Raw genomic sequence first — 16,312 nt, forward strand, 5'->3', positions numbered from 1 at the left:
GAGCAGGTTGAACCATTTCTTGGAGTTTTGATCAATACATTTATCCTTAGGAGTTTTTAATCTCATGTTGCATTATAGATATGGAATGGCCTTTAATCAATAATATGATAGTGTTAGTTTATGTTTTTAGAGTGAATTGGTTGATTATTATTATTGATGATATTGTGTATTTTGTTGATATTGTTGATGTTGTTGTTGATATTATTTTTACTATTGTTATTGTTGTTATTGTTATTCTTACAAGATTAAGATCCATTGAAATTGATTAATTATGGATCAAAATTACAACAATGGCATCTAGACAATGTATGCAGATGTATATGAGCATATGTGGTCCAGTCAAGTTTGGATATACTCATTGACTGCACCATCGTATGATTAATAACACAATAGTATCAGCTTTTGTTTAAAGATGGCAACTTGAGACCAACACCTATCATTTACTGTTTGGAGAGATGACCATTAACTAGATGATGTGTTTGCAATTTGCACATATCGATCATTAAGACCATGGTTTCAGTGAATTATTTAGCAATCAATAAGGTGAATACACTGTTGGTGAGGCTACTTAGAGTTTTCATGGCTGAGGCTACAATAGATATTGCTAAGGCTCGTAGACCCATCGTTCAACTGCAATAGTTACGGGATGCTTTTAGGGATGCTACAGATACATCAAATGATGAGACGATAATTTATGCATCCTGGGTTTTTTTTACTCTATTTGCTATGGTGTATGTTATTCATTGACATGATCGTGATGAGAGTATCGGTGGCATACTTAACCTTACGAAACGACATCATCGCCACTGGTAGATATGTTTAGGGGACAGCTTGACCCACATTAAACCTAGCAATTCATGTTTTTGTGTCGTGTTTAACATGTGTAATAACATGAATTATTAAAACATGAATATGACACGAATTATAAAATGTGTTTAAATCCTAAACATGAACACAACACATTTATTATATGTGTTACACGTGATACAACATGATTTACACATGAAAAATTAATCCATTTGAATATAACATGAATAAACAGGAATAATACGAATATATACGAGTAGACATAACTAACATGTATATATATGAATAAACACAACTAACACGAATATATATAAAACCATGACTAAAATAATAAATAACTATAAACTATCCATCACTTACAATTTAAAAAACTTGGAGTATTAATAATATAAAGAAGTACTTACATATTAAAAATATAAAAATACTTAATAATTGTTTAATATATATTTAATATATATTTAAATTTTAATATATATTACACAACTATATTAATTTTTAGTATCAAATTCAAAATGATAAATTATTAAAAATTAAAAAATAAAATACTAATGTATAGGACTAATATTAATATTTATATTGTATTTATATTATTAATAAAAAAATAAATTTATAATAATATTAAATGAGTATCATAATTAAATGTTTAAAATAATTTTTATATGAATTAAATAACTAATTAAGTATCATAATTAAAATAATAAAAATCAAAATAATCTTTATATGTTTATATTAAATTAAAATAAATATAAAAAATGTGTTAAAAATGTTAAACGTATATTCATATGACAAAATTAAATTAAAAAAATTATTCGTATTATGTCACGTTTTTAGACACATCAACACATATAAAATACAAATTGTATCATGTCAAAATTTGTATTGATACAAATAAATACGAAACACGTTTTTTTAAAACACATATGATTTTTTTTGTATCGTTTTCCTGTCGTATTACTATATCGTGTATGAAATTGTCAAGTCTACCTCACATATTTGTACAGGCCTCTTAGCATTGTGAATAGGGCAAATGTACTTTAGATCATTGGTTATTTGACACTTTTACATGTATGTATTTATAATTAGTCAAAACATATTATAATTATTTGATTTATTTATTATTCATGTATGTAATTATATGATTAAATATTACTCATGTATTTTATGTGGGCATGGATTTACAATTACTTTTTATCATTGAGTCAGTAGGCATACTGACATACGTAAATGATCTACCATGTACTTGACGATGAAAGGTTCATATTTATGCAAATACATTACAAGCCTTAAGTGACTAGATGTGTTGACAGTATTTGATGTGTGCTAGGAAGCATACGTCGATCGATGAAAAAAAATTCATTGTATTATATTTGCATTTTTTACTGAATGCATCAAGTGTGGGGCAATTGTAGGGTTATATCATCCACAAAGGGTTCTATAACAGTTTAGATTATATAGACCATTCCTTTAATTTCTTTGGCCATGTCCTAAGCTGATGAAGATAATCATCCAACTATGATGTTACATATAACTTTTTACACTAGTATTAAAAGAGATAAGATATGTAAGTTGTGTTGATTGAGCATTAAGTTTAGAGATGTCAAAAATCAATAGAGTCTTTATTAGACTATGATATTTGGTTAGCATCAATTTCACACCATCAAATTCAAAATCTAGGGTGTAATTTTCGAATTTCAATATCAAGTGATCGATCCTATACCTTCAATAAGTCATAAACTTTACGACTTTATGATTTGAAATACTTGAATTGGGCTTTGGGTAAAAAAACAATCAATAAAATGCGAATTTGGCCCAAAACTGGAAAAGTTTCAAGTTAAGAAAATAGGTGAATTACCAATATTAACAAGAAGAATCGCAATTATTAGAAAAGAACAACATCAATTCCACGTGAATAAATTTATTCCCTTGGGCCGCCCCTTAACTCTGCTACCCAAAGACCCTCATTAAATCTCATTCACTTTCTTCATTTCTTCTCTCCATTTTCAAACCCCTTAAAAAAAAAAGCCAAAAGATTCCTTAAGTTTCACACTATTATTTACAGAAATGTATTCATGTGCTCCGCATTTCATCTCTTTGAAATTCTCTAATATATCTTCCTCTAATATGATAAATACTTAATTTGGGATTAAAAATTTGGGTGGTTACTCAATTCAGGATTAAATATTTTAATTTGTATAAATACAAATTAAATGTTATTAACTTATAATAATATAGGATTTTTTTAACAAAAAACTGTGCTGTGAATGATATACGCCATTAAAAGTTTACGTGGAATAACGGTTGGAATTAAGTTCCCACATGAAATGACAGATGGAAAGGCTCTTGCCTTTTTTTCATTTCATTTCATTTCTTTTTTTTATCAAATTGAGAGACTTAGGGTTTTCTTTATGAACTACAAGTCTGCAAAATGGATTATTTAACAAGCACCTAATTGAAGCCTCTATGTTCCTATTTAAGGCGACCTTAATGCATTTTCTGCTTGCTTGGTCATTTCTTGTTTTAGGTTCTTCACCGATGAATCTAGGTGGATTTTAATCTCTTATTGTTTCTCCTTCTAAAATGGTTTAGAGTCTTATTTACTATAAATCCAATAGATTTACTATGAACCTCTAATGGTTTTTTGAAATTTAGCTTGATCAAGAATAGGTTTACTACTAGGTTTTAATCTCTTATTATTTCTCTTTCTAAATGATTTGGATGGGGTCTAGTTGAGTAAAAAAAAGAGAAAGAAATGGAATAAAATTGGTGTGAAATTGAAGTGGAAGATATTATATGGGTCGATTTGGATAAAGCCATAAGGGCTTTATTTAGGCTTAAAGTCATTGATAAAAGGGAATAAGATAAGAAGAAAAACAATATTGATAAGAGAAATGGTGAAATAGGTTCGTAGAAATAAAAATATTTATTTTGTGGTAAAAATTCTTGAAGCAATCTTTATGAGAAATCGTATTAGCATTTATTAAAAAAAATTGCAGCTTGCTTGATTGTTGGAAATATACAGAGCAACAAGAAAAATTATTTTTCTTTTGTTTATAAGGAAATCAAAATGAGAAGAGAGACAAAAAGAGAACGGTGTTGCGAATCTAACCTCAAAACATGTTGAAATAGAGGCAAAGACTCAAAACTAATAACACCAATAGTTAACATCTCCCTTTTGATTCTCACCTTCATCTTATTTGTGCTTTTGGCTAATTTGGAAACCAGCAACAACCACACCATATATAGGAACAGCCCAATCACAGTGACAAATTAAACCATTACACCGACAACAGCAATTATACCAAGTTGTTCAACAACATGAGGTTCCAAGGCTTATTGCTGTAGGAAATCTACAATTTCAAGCACCAAGATCAAGAAAGAGGTAAACAACTAGATCTTTTTTATTTTGGGTTCATTTGCTTTTTTTTGTTCAAAAAATTGAATCATATGCCATACAACATCAGTCAATATTAAAGTGCCAGAGCAGTTAACTTTTAAACTTTTTACATGTTATTACTATATTTATCTTTCACAACAAATTTTTTGTTAAAAATTTTTTATATTATTATAAATCGATAATGTTTAATTTTTATTTGTATAAATTAAAATATTTAATTTTAAATTAAATAACCGTTTAAATATTTAATATTAAATTAAGCATTTAGCCCGTCTAACAAGGTCTAGCTTTATTTTCTCCCTTTCTCTCCGTTTGGCTGCCCTGAAACAATATATTTTTAAGTTCTTTTTTTTTTGTGTGCAGATTATAAGCCCTATTTGCTCGTCAAAGGCGGATTTTAAAATATTTGTGGCTGCATCGAACGCTAATGAGGCGTCCAATTATATACCGGCAGCTCCTATTCTTCTCCCCGATGGTGTATGGAAGCGGGTCAGCCACTTGATTATTCGATTATTAATTCTTTTTAATTTTTAATTTTTCTATCTTATTTTGCGAATCTTATCCTTTTTTTCCCCGGTTGCAATTTCATAGATTCCGGGGGGAGTTACTGCGGCTAAGGAATTTAGCTGCGTGCTTATATGGTGCATTACGCGCTAAAGGAGAAAAACCTGATCTTGCGTTTGTCACTTGGGACGTCGATGCCAACGTTGCAGGTGGAATTTTGGATGCTTTTTCTATATTTAGAAACATTATTGTATTTTTCTTCTTTAAAAAAAAGTTAGTTTATTCTGAAATTAGTGTTGATTTTCTGGCTATTTTATAACTTATTTGGAATTCTATTCCCAGGAGCATTTATCACAAACGTGGTTGCAGCGGCACCGGTGGTTTACTGCAAAATTGTGTTGAATAGTACAAAAACGGTATGTCAGATTGAATATCTTAGTCATCCTTATATAGGAAGGACGATGTTCTTGTAAACTTAGTCTTGAACTGAAGAAACCATTTGAATTTTTTTGAATTGCCTTTGTGGGATTTCTAAGCTTATGCCTTGTAGATGTTCTTTTGGTATGGATGTCAATATATCTGCCCAGTTCAGTTATATATATTTCTTATATAGGGAGGACAATGTTCTTGTAAACTTAGTCTTGAACTGAAGAAACCATTTGATTTTTTTGAATTGCCTTTGTGGGATTTCTAAGCTTATGCCTTGTAGATGTTCTTTTGGCTTGTATGTCAATATATCTGCCCAGTTCAGTTATATGTATTTGGTTTGATTTTCCAAGTTATATGGCTAATGACTAAATCATGCGCCTGTGTTAATAAATACTGGTCAGGCCAATGCGGCAATGGTTTGTGCAAGTAGCATTATTTTCTATACTTCTTTGGTCTTTATGTGGAAGCCATGTGTTATTGAAGAGTGTAGCGCATTTAAATGTGCTCCATTTCTTTGTGCATCTTAAGCATGGGAAAACAATCAAGTCTTTGACTCTTTTCTTATTGTTTGAGTGTTTCAGACATGCCAGATTAAATCAGGTTTTACATGGCTAATTGACCTTCCAACGATTTTTAGGGTGATGCTGGTTACCAGGATGTGATAGAACGCACAAATGCCCTTGCTACAGTATACAACTTTTAGAGCATAAAGTTCCTTTAGCAAAGAATAATTGTACACATCATTGTGGGCATGTTAGTATTCCCTACCCGTTTGGAATCAGGACTGGATGCTCCTAAAATAAATGGTTTGAGATCTCTTGTAACGAGAGTTCAAGCCCTCTTACAGTTTTGTTAAGGAGCATCCAAATGCAGGTGTTGGAAATTTCAATAGATATGTTGAAGTGGAATTATGGTTGGACTCATAATGTTCGTGTTAAAAGTCCTATAATTTCACAGAATTGTCCTGGTAGGGAAACTAGCAAGTTGGTGAATTTCGCTGGGAGTCCTTTCTTCTACTCCTACGACCTTAACAAATTTGTAGTGGCCAATTGTGACAACCATGCACTTCTGACTGGAACTGAGCCAGCAATTGTTGGATGCCGGTCAGGTTGTAAGCGTCAAAAGAATATTTGTTCCCTATAACAGAACTTGCAATGGTGAGAGATGCTGTGGGGCAGGGAGACCATCAGGTCTCCAGTTATTCAATGCAACATTTGAGAGCAAACAAGCAGAGGTGAAGTCAGAGTCGGGGGGCTGCAAATTAGCCTTTCTGAAATTGGTTCAACAACAAGATAATGGTGTCGTCCATGGAATATGTTCCAGCTATTCTGAGTTGGGGGATTTCTTATGAGAGTTCTGGATTAGCAGAAAGAACGAAAGAATATTCCTGCTCGACGGTTTCTAAATCCAACTTAACATCATGTTTTTGTTTATGTGGTTATGAAGGCAAGTAATCCTTGCTTCCCAATGGATGCCAAGGTACAATTCTAACCCCTGGTTATCTATTCTGCAAATTTGAGATTTTGTATCCTTTATCTATCTATAATTCACCATTTTGTCTTCTGTTTGTCAAATAGATATTGATGAATGCAAGGACCCTAACAAGAATACTTGTGGGAAGTCAACTTATGTGAATAGAGCCGGATCTTACAACTGCCAAGGAAGAAATTTTCGTATAATTATAGGTAATATTTAATGGATTTATATTTGATGCAGTGAGCCACACAAGTATAGTAGTAATGATTCCTAAACACGAGGAATTAGAAATGCATCAGATGAACTGAAATTAATTAGAGCGGCTACATCTAATGGATGGGTGAACAGATGTGTATATGGAGTTGTAATTGGCATTCCCTTGTTTTCTTGATTACGCAGGTATTAGCCTAGAATTTGGAGTATTACTTTTATTCATTGGTGGATGGTTGTTGTACAAATTTTTGAAGAAAAGAAGGAAAATAAAGCTCAAGAAGAAGTCTTTGAAACGAAATGGTGGCTTACCGTTACAGCAGCAGTTGTTTTCAAGCGAAGGCAGTATTCAAAAAGCCAAGTTATTTGAGTCAAAGGAGTTGGATAAGGCAACAGACCACTTCAATAAGAACAGAGTACTTGGGCAAGGTGGGCAAGGCACTATTTACAAAGGCATGTTGGTAGAGGGACGGATTGTTGCAGTTAAGAAGTCCATAGTCGTGGATGCTGACAAAGTTGAAGAATTCATTAATGAGGTTGTCATCCTTTAACAAATCAATCATAGAAATGTGGTTAAGCTACATGGATGTTGCCTGGAGACTGAAGTACCTCTACTTGTTTATGAGTTCATCTCAAATGGGATGCTTTTCCAATATCTACGTGATAAAAAGGAGGAATTTCAATTATCATGGGAGATGCGGTTAAGAATTGCCACAGAATCTGCAGAGGCCCTTTCCTGTCTCCATTCATCAGCTTCCCTTCCGATTTACCACCGGGATTTCAAGTCCACAAATATACTGTTAGATGAGAAGTACAGAGCAAAAGTTTCAGATTTTGGGACATCAAGGTCACTTGCCATTGAACAGACTCACTTGACCACAAATGTCCAAGGCACATTTGGTTAACTGGATCCAGAGTATTTTCAATTAAGTCAGTTCACTGAGAAAAGTGATGTTTATAGCTTGGGAGTGGTTCTTGTTGAGTTAATAACAGGAGAAAAAGCCAATTTCTATAGTAAGGGCGGAAGAGGGAGAAGATTAGCTACCCATTTCATTCTTTCAAAGGAAGAGAATCGGCTATTTGATATTGTTGATGCTCGAATTATGCAGGATTCTGTGCATGAAGAGATAATAGCAGCAGCTGGAAAGAAGCGGCCAACAATGAAAGAAATCGCAGTTGAATTGGAACGGATTCCATTGTTGCAAAGGCTTCAAATGTTTAACAAACACAAGAAGAGGTGGAATATGTTACAAGTGACGTAAGTTATAACTGGGGTGCTGCTTCTACTTCAACTGGTTCAGCCTTTAATACTGGAGTCTGGAGCTGCTTCTTATTGGAAATGGAGCTATTCATTTATAGCCAAAAGAGTTGATTGTATCGATTTGTTATAGTTGCATATCATGTTGTATCGAAACTCTTCCCCCTTTAGCCTACAAATTAATTGCAATAATCCCACATTATGAAGCTGAATTTTTTTTTTTCCTCTAATGTCTATGTTTTGTTATAAAAAAAACCCTATTTGCTTTCCAAATTTGTTTGTTAATTTTAAACAGGTCGGTATCAGCAAATAATCATTCTTCTTACAATTTTGAAAAGCATTATAAAATGTACTAACCTTTTCATCAAGCATATATGTCAGATCAACTTATTCTAATTATATATATATATATATATATATATATATATATCAATACTATTTTATATACTTGACAATTTTTTTTTTTTTTGGTTTTGCTATTTTATTTTTAAATATTTTAATTTTTTTTTTTATGTTTATGGAAGCTTCTATCTTCTTCTCACAATCCCCGAGCTTTATTCTATTATTTTCTCTCTTTTTCAAAATTTACTTTTCTATATTTTTCTTCTTTTGCATTTTTTTTTTGTTTTTACCAGATTTTTGGATTTTAGCATTGTTTACCAACAAGCCTATGACTTTTTCACTGTAGCTGAAAAAACCTGATTTGTATTTTTTTTATCATCAATATTTACTTCTTTAATCATAGACGTTTTTCCTAAAAGCTCAAATTTGATTAAAAATTTGCTTTTTTTTTTTTTATGCTATTAACACAATGTTTTTTGTTTCTATGTTTGATGGTGTGAATTGTACTTTTATTTTTGATGTAGGAAAAAATGGTGATCTATCTGAAAAGTTCTAAAGGTGAGTAGTGATTTCAACTAGAATGACAAATTGAGTTTTTTTGTACAATTTTATTACCATTGAATTATTAATTATTTTTTTGTTTGTGTCATTTTAGCATTAAGGATAAAGGAGAACAAACTTTCTCTTTACAAATTGGTTTGCATGTTGGTTTTTTTTTTGTCTTAAATATTTGTCTAAAATATTTGTTGCATGATGTGTGGATAATAGTTAGTTGAGGTTTTTGTAGATTAGTTTGGGTTTTTTGTTTAATTAGTGTTTTTGTGCAAGTATTGTTGAATAGTGGTCTGGAGGTAGGTCTTGGATTAAAGGAGTGAGTGACCTGGGGATGATGGCAAAAGCAGAGAAATTTGTGGAAGCTTATAATGTAGAGCCTACAATAATAAGAATCGAGCATAAATATATGAAGATCGAGAGCTTACTTAAACAATATGAATTTCTAATCCAAATCAAAATGTCCCAATTTTATTTTTGAAAAAAGTAACCCTAATTAATCAGGATTGATTTGTTCCTATCTTAGGAATAAGCCCATTGAAGCTCTTAAAACTACGCTTGAGGGCTCTTCTCTTATGACCCGAGACGAGTGATTCAAGGTTTTTAACAAAAGTAGAAACTTTTTTTCAATTTCTTTTTATTTAATTATAAAAATAATTAAACTTTTTTGGTTTTTGGAATTGGGTTTTGCAGTTTGCAAATTGGATAGTTATGCATAAAGCATTAATGACTAGAAAAGATGTTGAAGGAATGTTCTCTTCTTTTGATCCCAAGTACTATGATATTCTAATGAAGTTTTACAAACCTTTCATGCAATTTTTAAATTTGTTTGTTTCCTAATTTGTTTCCTTTTTCTCTTTAATTATTTCAATTTCTTGGGTCTCAAAATCCTATATGCTTAATTTGTTTCCTTCTTCTCTCTTTTGCTTGAATTAAACAATTTACATAGCGGGATTGCTAGCATTTACTCTTTTATGGGCCATATGGGTTTGGTAAGAAAACCCTAATTATGGCTATTCCTAAATAGATCTTTGGTCCTAATGCTGAAAAGGTCTAACTTTTTCTCTCTTATTTTTTTGTAAACTTTTCATCTTTTTCATCATTGACTTGATTTAGGATATTTTTTTTATAAATGTTTGGTTAAGAGGGGAAATTTTGAAATACTATGATAAAATTTGGGTTATTTATTTATTTATTTATTTGTTTTAAAGCCTAAATTGTATATTTCCTTTTTGCCATTTGATTTTTGAGTTGGATTTTTTCATAAAAGGAAGTTTATTGAGTTGTTTTCAATTTGATTAATATTTGTTTTTCTTTTGTTGGTTTTCTAATCATTCAACATAGAATAATCATTTTGTTCATTTGGTTGCAGATGAGAGTGGAGAATAGGAATTGAAAATTTGATGTAAGTTTTAAATGATGATGTAATTTTCATAGAAAAATTTCTTGATATTGTGAAATGTAATATTCTGTTCTATGCATATACTTTTATATGGATAAAAGTTTCATTAAGCTTCCATTATAAGAATAAGAATTTCAAATGATAATTTGCATATAAGAGCTTTGAGATTGACTATTTCATGTCCTTGATCTATCAAAGGTATCTTGAAGCTTTCTTTTATCCTCAATGTTTAAGAATATTTTATACTTAATTGTACATTTTTCTTTAGTAACTTTGAATGCTACAATGGAGCTTATTGTTTTATTAAGCTTTATGATCCATTATTAGTGCTTTATGATGAGAAACTCCTTTTATTTTAACATTATCAAGCACCAATTATATGGAGTTGAGTTCAAGTGATATAAGCTTTTAGGTCTAATATGTAATTCAATAGATAATTAAAGAAATGTCTAAAAATGGACCAATTGACACCACAAGGAAAATGGGATATAAATGTAATTCTAATATTACTTTCTTTCCAACCTAATAAATCCCTGTTAGAAGCATGCCTCTTTTTTAGAATGTAATATTAAAATATGTCTTCAAAATGGCATTGCTTATGTATCTTTAGTATTTAGTTTTTTTTTTGGATTTAATGTGATACCTTTTTGACTTAATTCGTATTTTAGTACTTTTTCATTCTTGGAATTGTCTTATTGCAAGTCTATTGCAAAATGTTATTCTTTTTGTCAAGTATTGTTGTTACCTTAAAATGAAAGTAAAATTAATGAGGTATTATCACTTTAATTTTGAAGCCTAAATAAGTTAAAGAATGACTAAAGAAACGACCTATAGTTTATAATAATACTCATATATGGCTTTTCAACTTGGGGTAATTAGAGGTCTTTAATTATTGAATAATAAGTTTTTTTTCTCTCTCTGTTCTCAATTTTAATTATCGATTTACTTTACCTGTTTCTTCACCTAATCATTCTTTGTGATTCTTTTTTTTTCTTTTTTCTTTATTTAGACAAGTTGACTTTTTGGGATATTTGAAGTGTGGCCGATCAAAGTCTCTAGCTTTTAAAATGCATAAATCTAATTAAGAAAAGCAAGATCAAAGGTAAATATAGTTTAGGTATTTCTTTCTTTTTAGATTTTTAATGCTCTCAATTTATTTTATGTTGTTAAAGTAGTTTTAGCTTATGGGTTCTTTTTCTTTTTCCTTATTTTTGGTAAGGTATGAACTTTCTCTTAGTTTTTTAGATTACTATTAAGCTTTTGGATTAGTATTCTACTGCTTGCTTCTTTGTTTTTGGTTTTAAGAAAAGCAAGCTTCAATTAATAAGCTAAAATTTGAAGCTTTTAAAATATGTTTGTCTTGAGTGATGTAATGTAAAACTTGGTTTTAGCTATTTCATAAACATTTATCTCCAGATAAATTGAAAAGTTAGCTATTTGAATTGGATTGGTTAGGATTTTGAAAGGAGAGTTATTAGGAATATCATTATTTCAATGATTGGGTTAGGGACGTTTCTCTTTACAAAATTTGCTAGGAAAAGAATTTAAGAAAGCATGAGAACTACTCTTAGTGATCCTACTATTAATTTTCGTGCTATGGTAGCTAATGCTAGAACTCAGTTTAGAGGTTTCTCTTATGAAACACACTCAACATTTGTTACTAGCTATGCTTCTTGATGTGCTACTAATTGGTATATCTCTATTTTCAACCAACAAAGTTTGAAAAATTGTTGTGTTTGATCCATTTTTCTCTTGATTTTTCATTAACAACTTATTTGTAATTTAGTTTTGTAAATACATAGGTTTGTAATTAGTTTGTTTCTTTGCCATATTTTTGTCACATGCATTATTAATGGAATTTTTGTAATTTGTAATTGTCACATGCATAATTTTCATCAAATCCCAAATATAAAACCCTAAAACATAAACTCTAAATCACCTCATAGACCATAAATCCTAAACTCTAAACCTTAAGCCACCTCCAAAACCCTTAACCACATCCTAAACCCTAAACAACCTTTCAAACCCTAAAGCATCTTCTAAAACTAAACCAAACTTCAAATCAACGTGCATTTACATTTCATTTTATATTATTACATGCATTTATTAATTGTCATGCATTTATACCTTGTCATTCATATCATGCATTCATCATTTATTATGTTCATGCATATCAAACATAGTTTTTCTTTTAAATGAGTGATAAAAAAGAAAAAATATTTTAAATAAGATAATATCTTAATTAAATATAATCATTGAGATCTAGCCTAACTATAGGGGGACTCTCAGTGATTATTATTTATGCGATGTATTATCTTGGCTTTAGTGGGGCAATTCGAAAACCCTTAAATTAGAAATATTTTTGAAGCTTTACCTAATTATAGGAGAGTGAAAGCGGTGTTTTGATATTTAAGGAGTTTTCATCTTGATCCAAAACAAAAAAAAAAGTTTTGTTTTTGTTTTTTGAAAAAAAAAAGAAGAAAAGAAATTAATTTTAAACATTAAGAAAAATAGGACCGTTTTAACCAAAATTAAAGGATAACATACAATCAATTGGTATCATCTTCGATGAGTACTATGGGAGTGTTAATTCTTTTTCACACATAATTGACTTCTAAACCCAAATTTTGATTTTGTATACCACAAAATTGTTCTTTTTATAAAACTTTTAAGCCCATTTTAAATGTTTTATTAAAAAATAATTTTTTTGTAGCCAATCACATTCTAAAAAAGATTAGTGGTGACTTCTTATTTTGTTTGTATCAAAAATACTTTTAACCCTTGTTTTCCAAATTTCCCCATTTGTCTGACTTTCATATCACCATCCATGGTCCCGAGACGTCATAACAATTATTCAAAACAATTATATTGTACCATTCATCTCATGAATTAACATGTGTATACTTTAAATTAAAATAAACTAAATATGATGGGATTCCCTTTTTATTAATATCAATTAAATTTATTTTAACTTGTTGCTGCCTTATCCTAATTACTTTAGATGTATTACTTAACAACTTAATTAATAAAAAACAATCAAGATATCAGAAAACAAAATTAAAAAATGTCAAATTCAATAATACAGGACTCTCATTTCATGGCTAACAAATTGTTCTCTATTGATTCATGATCCACTTAGAGAAGCTTCATACTTGTTACCAAATCCTTTCCAAATTTGAGATTTTCATAAATCAATCCATAATTAAAAAGAGAAATGGCTAAAACCATTTATTGGGTCTTACAACAATAAAATATGACTAAATATTAAATTAAAGAAACCAAGCTATAATAGCTTGCCCTTTACAAAGCCCAGATTAATATTATACAACCATAAAATATTATTAAAATAAAAGTGATAATTAAGCATGGCCTTGAGAGGGAACTTATTTTCTTGTTACAACCAAAATGGATAGGAGATACAATCACAAATTTAATTTAATAAATTTAGGTAGCAACTTATGCCATATTAAGCATTTAACAATTAAAGATCAAGATCTAATTACTACTAGAATAAAAAGCATCATCGCTGGAATTTTATCGACGAAATTTTTCTATCAATAATTATTGATAGAATAATGATATAATGTAGTTATAAAAAAAATTAATCATCGCCAATGCAATACCAATGGATTTAATTTCATAAATAATCTGTACATTAAAAAAAGCACCATTTACCTTAAAAATTATAATGGAATTTTTTGTACGTAAAAAAAATTTTACAAAAAAAAAAATTCCATTGGTGTTCTGTTAGAAAATCTAAATAAAATTCAAACCTCCATCCTAGAATCGAGAAAAGCTATTATCCTAAAAAAAATTTCCTTTTCCAAATCCCTAATCCATCTCTTCCTTTCCCTTTCTCCCTCTTCCTCCCTCCCGACTGTGAAATGTCACTGGCAAGCTGATATCTCCCTCCTCTATTGATAATTAATTTACTTCTTCCCTTTTTAAGTTTTTTCTTAATTATTTGTTGAATTTATTGTTAAATTTTTTGTTATAGATTTGTTGAGGTTTGTTGGGGTTTTTATTCTATATTTGTTGAGTTTTTATTAGGTAAAACTTGTGCTTATTTTTTTTTGGGATTTTTTGTTAACTATTGTTGAGTATTTTTAATTTTTATTGGGTTTTTTTAGTCTTATTAAGTATCTTCTTAGGTTAAATAAATATTTGACCTATGAATTTTACATTTTTTATCACATTAGTAGCTAAAAAATTATAGCTACCGCATTGGTACCTAAACTTTCATTTGGTTATCACGTTGGTACCTGTGATTGTCATTATTAGTCAAATTTGCTGACATGACCTAAATATCTAAAAAGATACTAACATGTATTAAAAAAAACTTAATTAGTACTATATCATTAGCCCCACACCAGCATAAAAAGAAATTTTCTATATAAATTCTAAAATATTTTTGAAAATTTTTAAAAAATTCTAAAAAATTCTCAACAAATACTAAAATTAAAAAAAACATATTAAAAAATTTTAAACATTTTAAAATTTTCTAAAAAAATTTAAAAACTTCAACAAATTTTACAACTTAAAAAAAAATTCTAAACAACTTTTAAAAATTTTGAAACAATTATACAAAATTTTTAAATTTTTTTAACATTATAAAAAATTTTTAAATTTAAAAAAAATTTCTAAAAAAATAATATAGAATTTTTAAAATTTTCAAAAAAATTTCAAAACAATTTTAAGAAATTCTAAATTTTTTTAAAATTCTAAAAAATTTTGAAAAGGTTTTAAAACTTATAAAAAATTTAAAATATGAAATATTTTTACAAATTATAAAAATTAACATAATTTGAAAAATTAAAAATTCTGAAAATGTTAATAAAAAATAAAAAAAAATTAAATTTCATAAAAATTAAATTTTCTTAAAGTTTAACAAATCACTAAAACTTTAAAATTTGAGAATAAAAAATCTAAAATTTTTCAAACTTTTTTGTAAAATTAAATAATTTCAAAATTTTGAAACATTATTTAACATTAAAAAATATAAAAAAATAAAAATTTAAGAAAAATCCAAAAATTTGTAAAAAAATTTTAAAAATTCAAATATATATATAAAAAATTAAAATCATAAGATTAACAAGGTATGAAAAGTTTCAAATTTTTTGAAAAAAATTTTTAGAATTTTTTATATTTTTTGAAAAAAATATTTGATTTTTTATTTTAACTATTTTGTGAAAATCTTTTTGAATTTTTTGAAAATTTATTTTTATTATAGTTTTCATTTTTTGTATTTTTTTGAGAATGTTTTTCTTTTTTTTTTTTTGAAATTTTAAGATTTTTAAAATTTTTATAAGTTTCCTTAATTATTTTAGAATTTTAAAAAAATTTTTTAGAAAGTTTTAAAAATTTTAAAAAATTTTAAATGTTTTTAAAATTTTGTATAATCTTTTTGAAATTTTATAGAATTTTTAAAGATTTTTCATTAATGTTTTTAATTTTAAAAATTTTTAAAACTATTTTAATTTTTTTAATTTTTTATAATTTTGAAAAAGTTTTGAAAATTTTTTTGAAATTTTTAAATTTTTTAAAAGTATTTTATAATTTTTCGAAGTTTTAAAAAAATTAATATTTTTATAATTTTTAAAAACTGTTTAGAATGCTGTAAAGGTTTTTAGAATTTTTTTGAAAATTTTCTTTTAATGATGACATAGCAATGATGATGTAATGTTGATTGAACTTTTTAAATATATGTCAGTATCTTATTAGATGTTCATGTCACATCAGTAAAGTTACCTAATGGTGTTAGTCCAAGGTACTAATGTGATAACAGATTGAAAGTTCAGGTATTAATATGGTGGTTATAATTCATTAAGTATTAATGTGACAGAAAGTATAAAGTTGAGGGACAAAATATGAATTTAACTCTATTTTTCTAATTTGTTTAGTATTCTTGAGATTTATCGTAGTTATAATTCTTTTAAGT

General features: G+C 28.2%; 1 pseudogene across 1 annotated transcript; it reads left to right on the forward strand.

The window, feature by feature from the left end:
• The first annotated feature begins 4,628 nt into the window (after nucleotides 1-4,628).
• On the forward strand, nucleotides 4,629-8,290 carry LOC111278353 (wall-associated receptor kinase-like 8; annotated as a pseudogene). The gene is made up of 6 exons (XR_016344254.1): nucleotides 4,629-4,690; nucleotides 4,793-4,914; nucleotides 5,048-5,121; nucleotides 5,777-6,613; nucleotides 6,712-6,819; nucleotides 7,010-8,290. The product of XR_016344254.1 is annotated as a wall-associated receptor kinase-like 8 (transcript).
• Nucleotides 8,291-16,312: the final 8,022 nt, after the last annotated feature.

This window comes from Durio zibethinus, chromosome 8 (genome assembly GCF_047325235.1).
Source record: "Durio zibethinus cultivar Kanyao isolate XHJ-2024 chromosome 8, ASM4732523v1, whole genome shotgun sequence".
Lineage (NCBI taxonomy): Eukaryota > Viridiplantae > Streptophyta > Magnoliopsida > Malvales > Malvaceae > Durio > Durio zibethinus.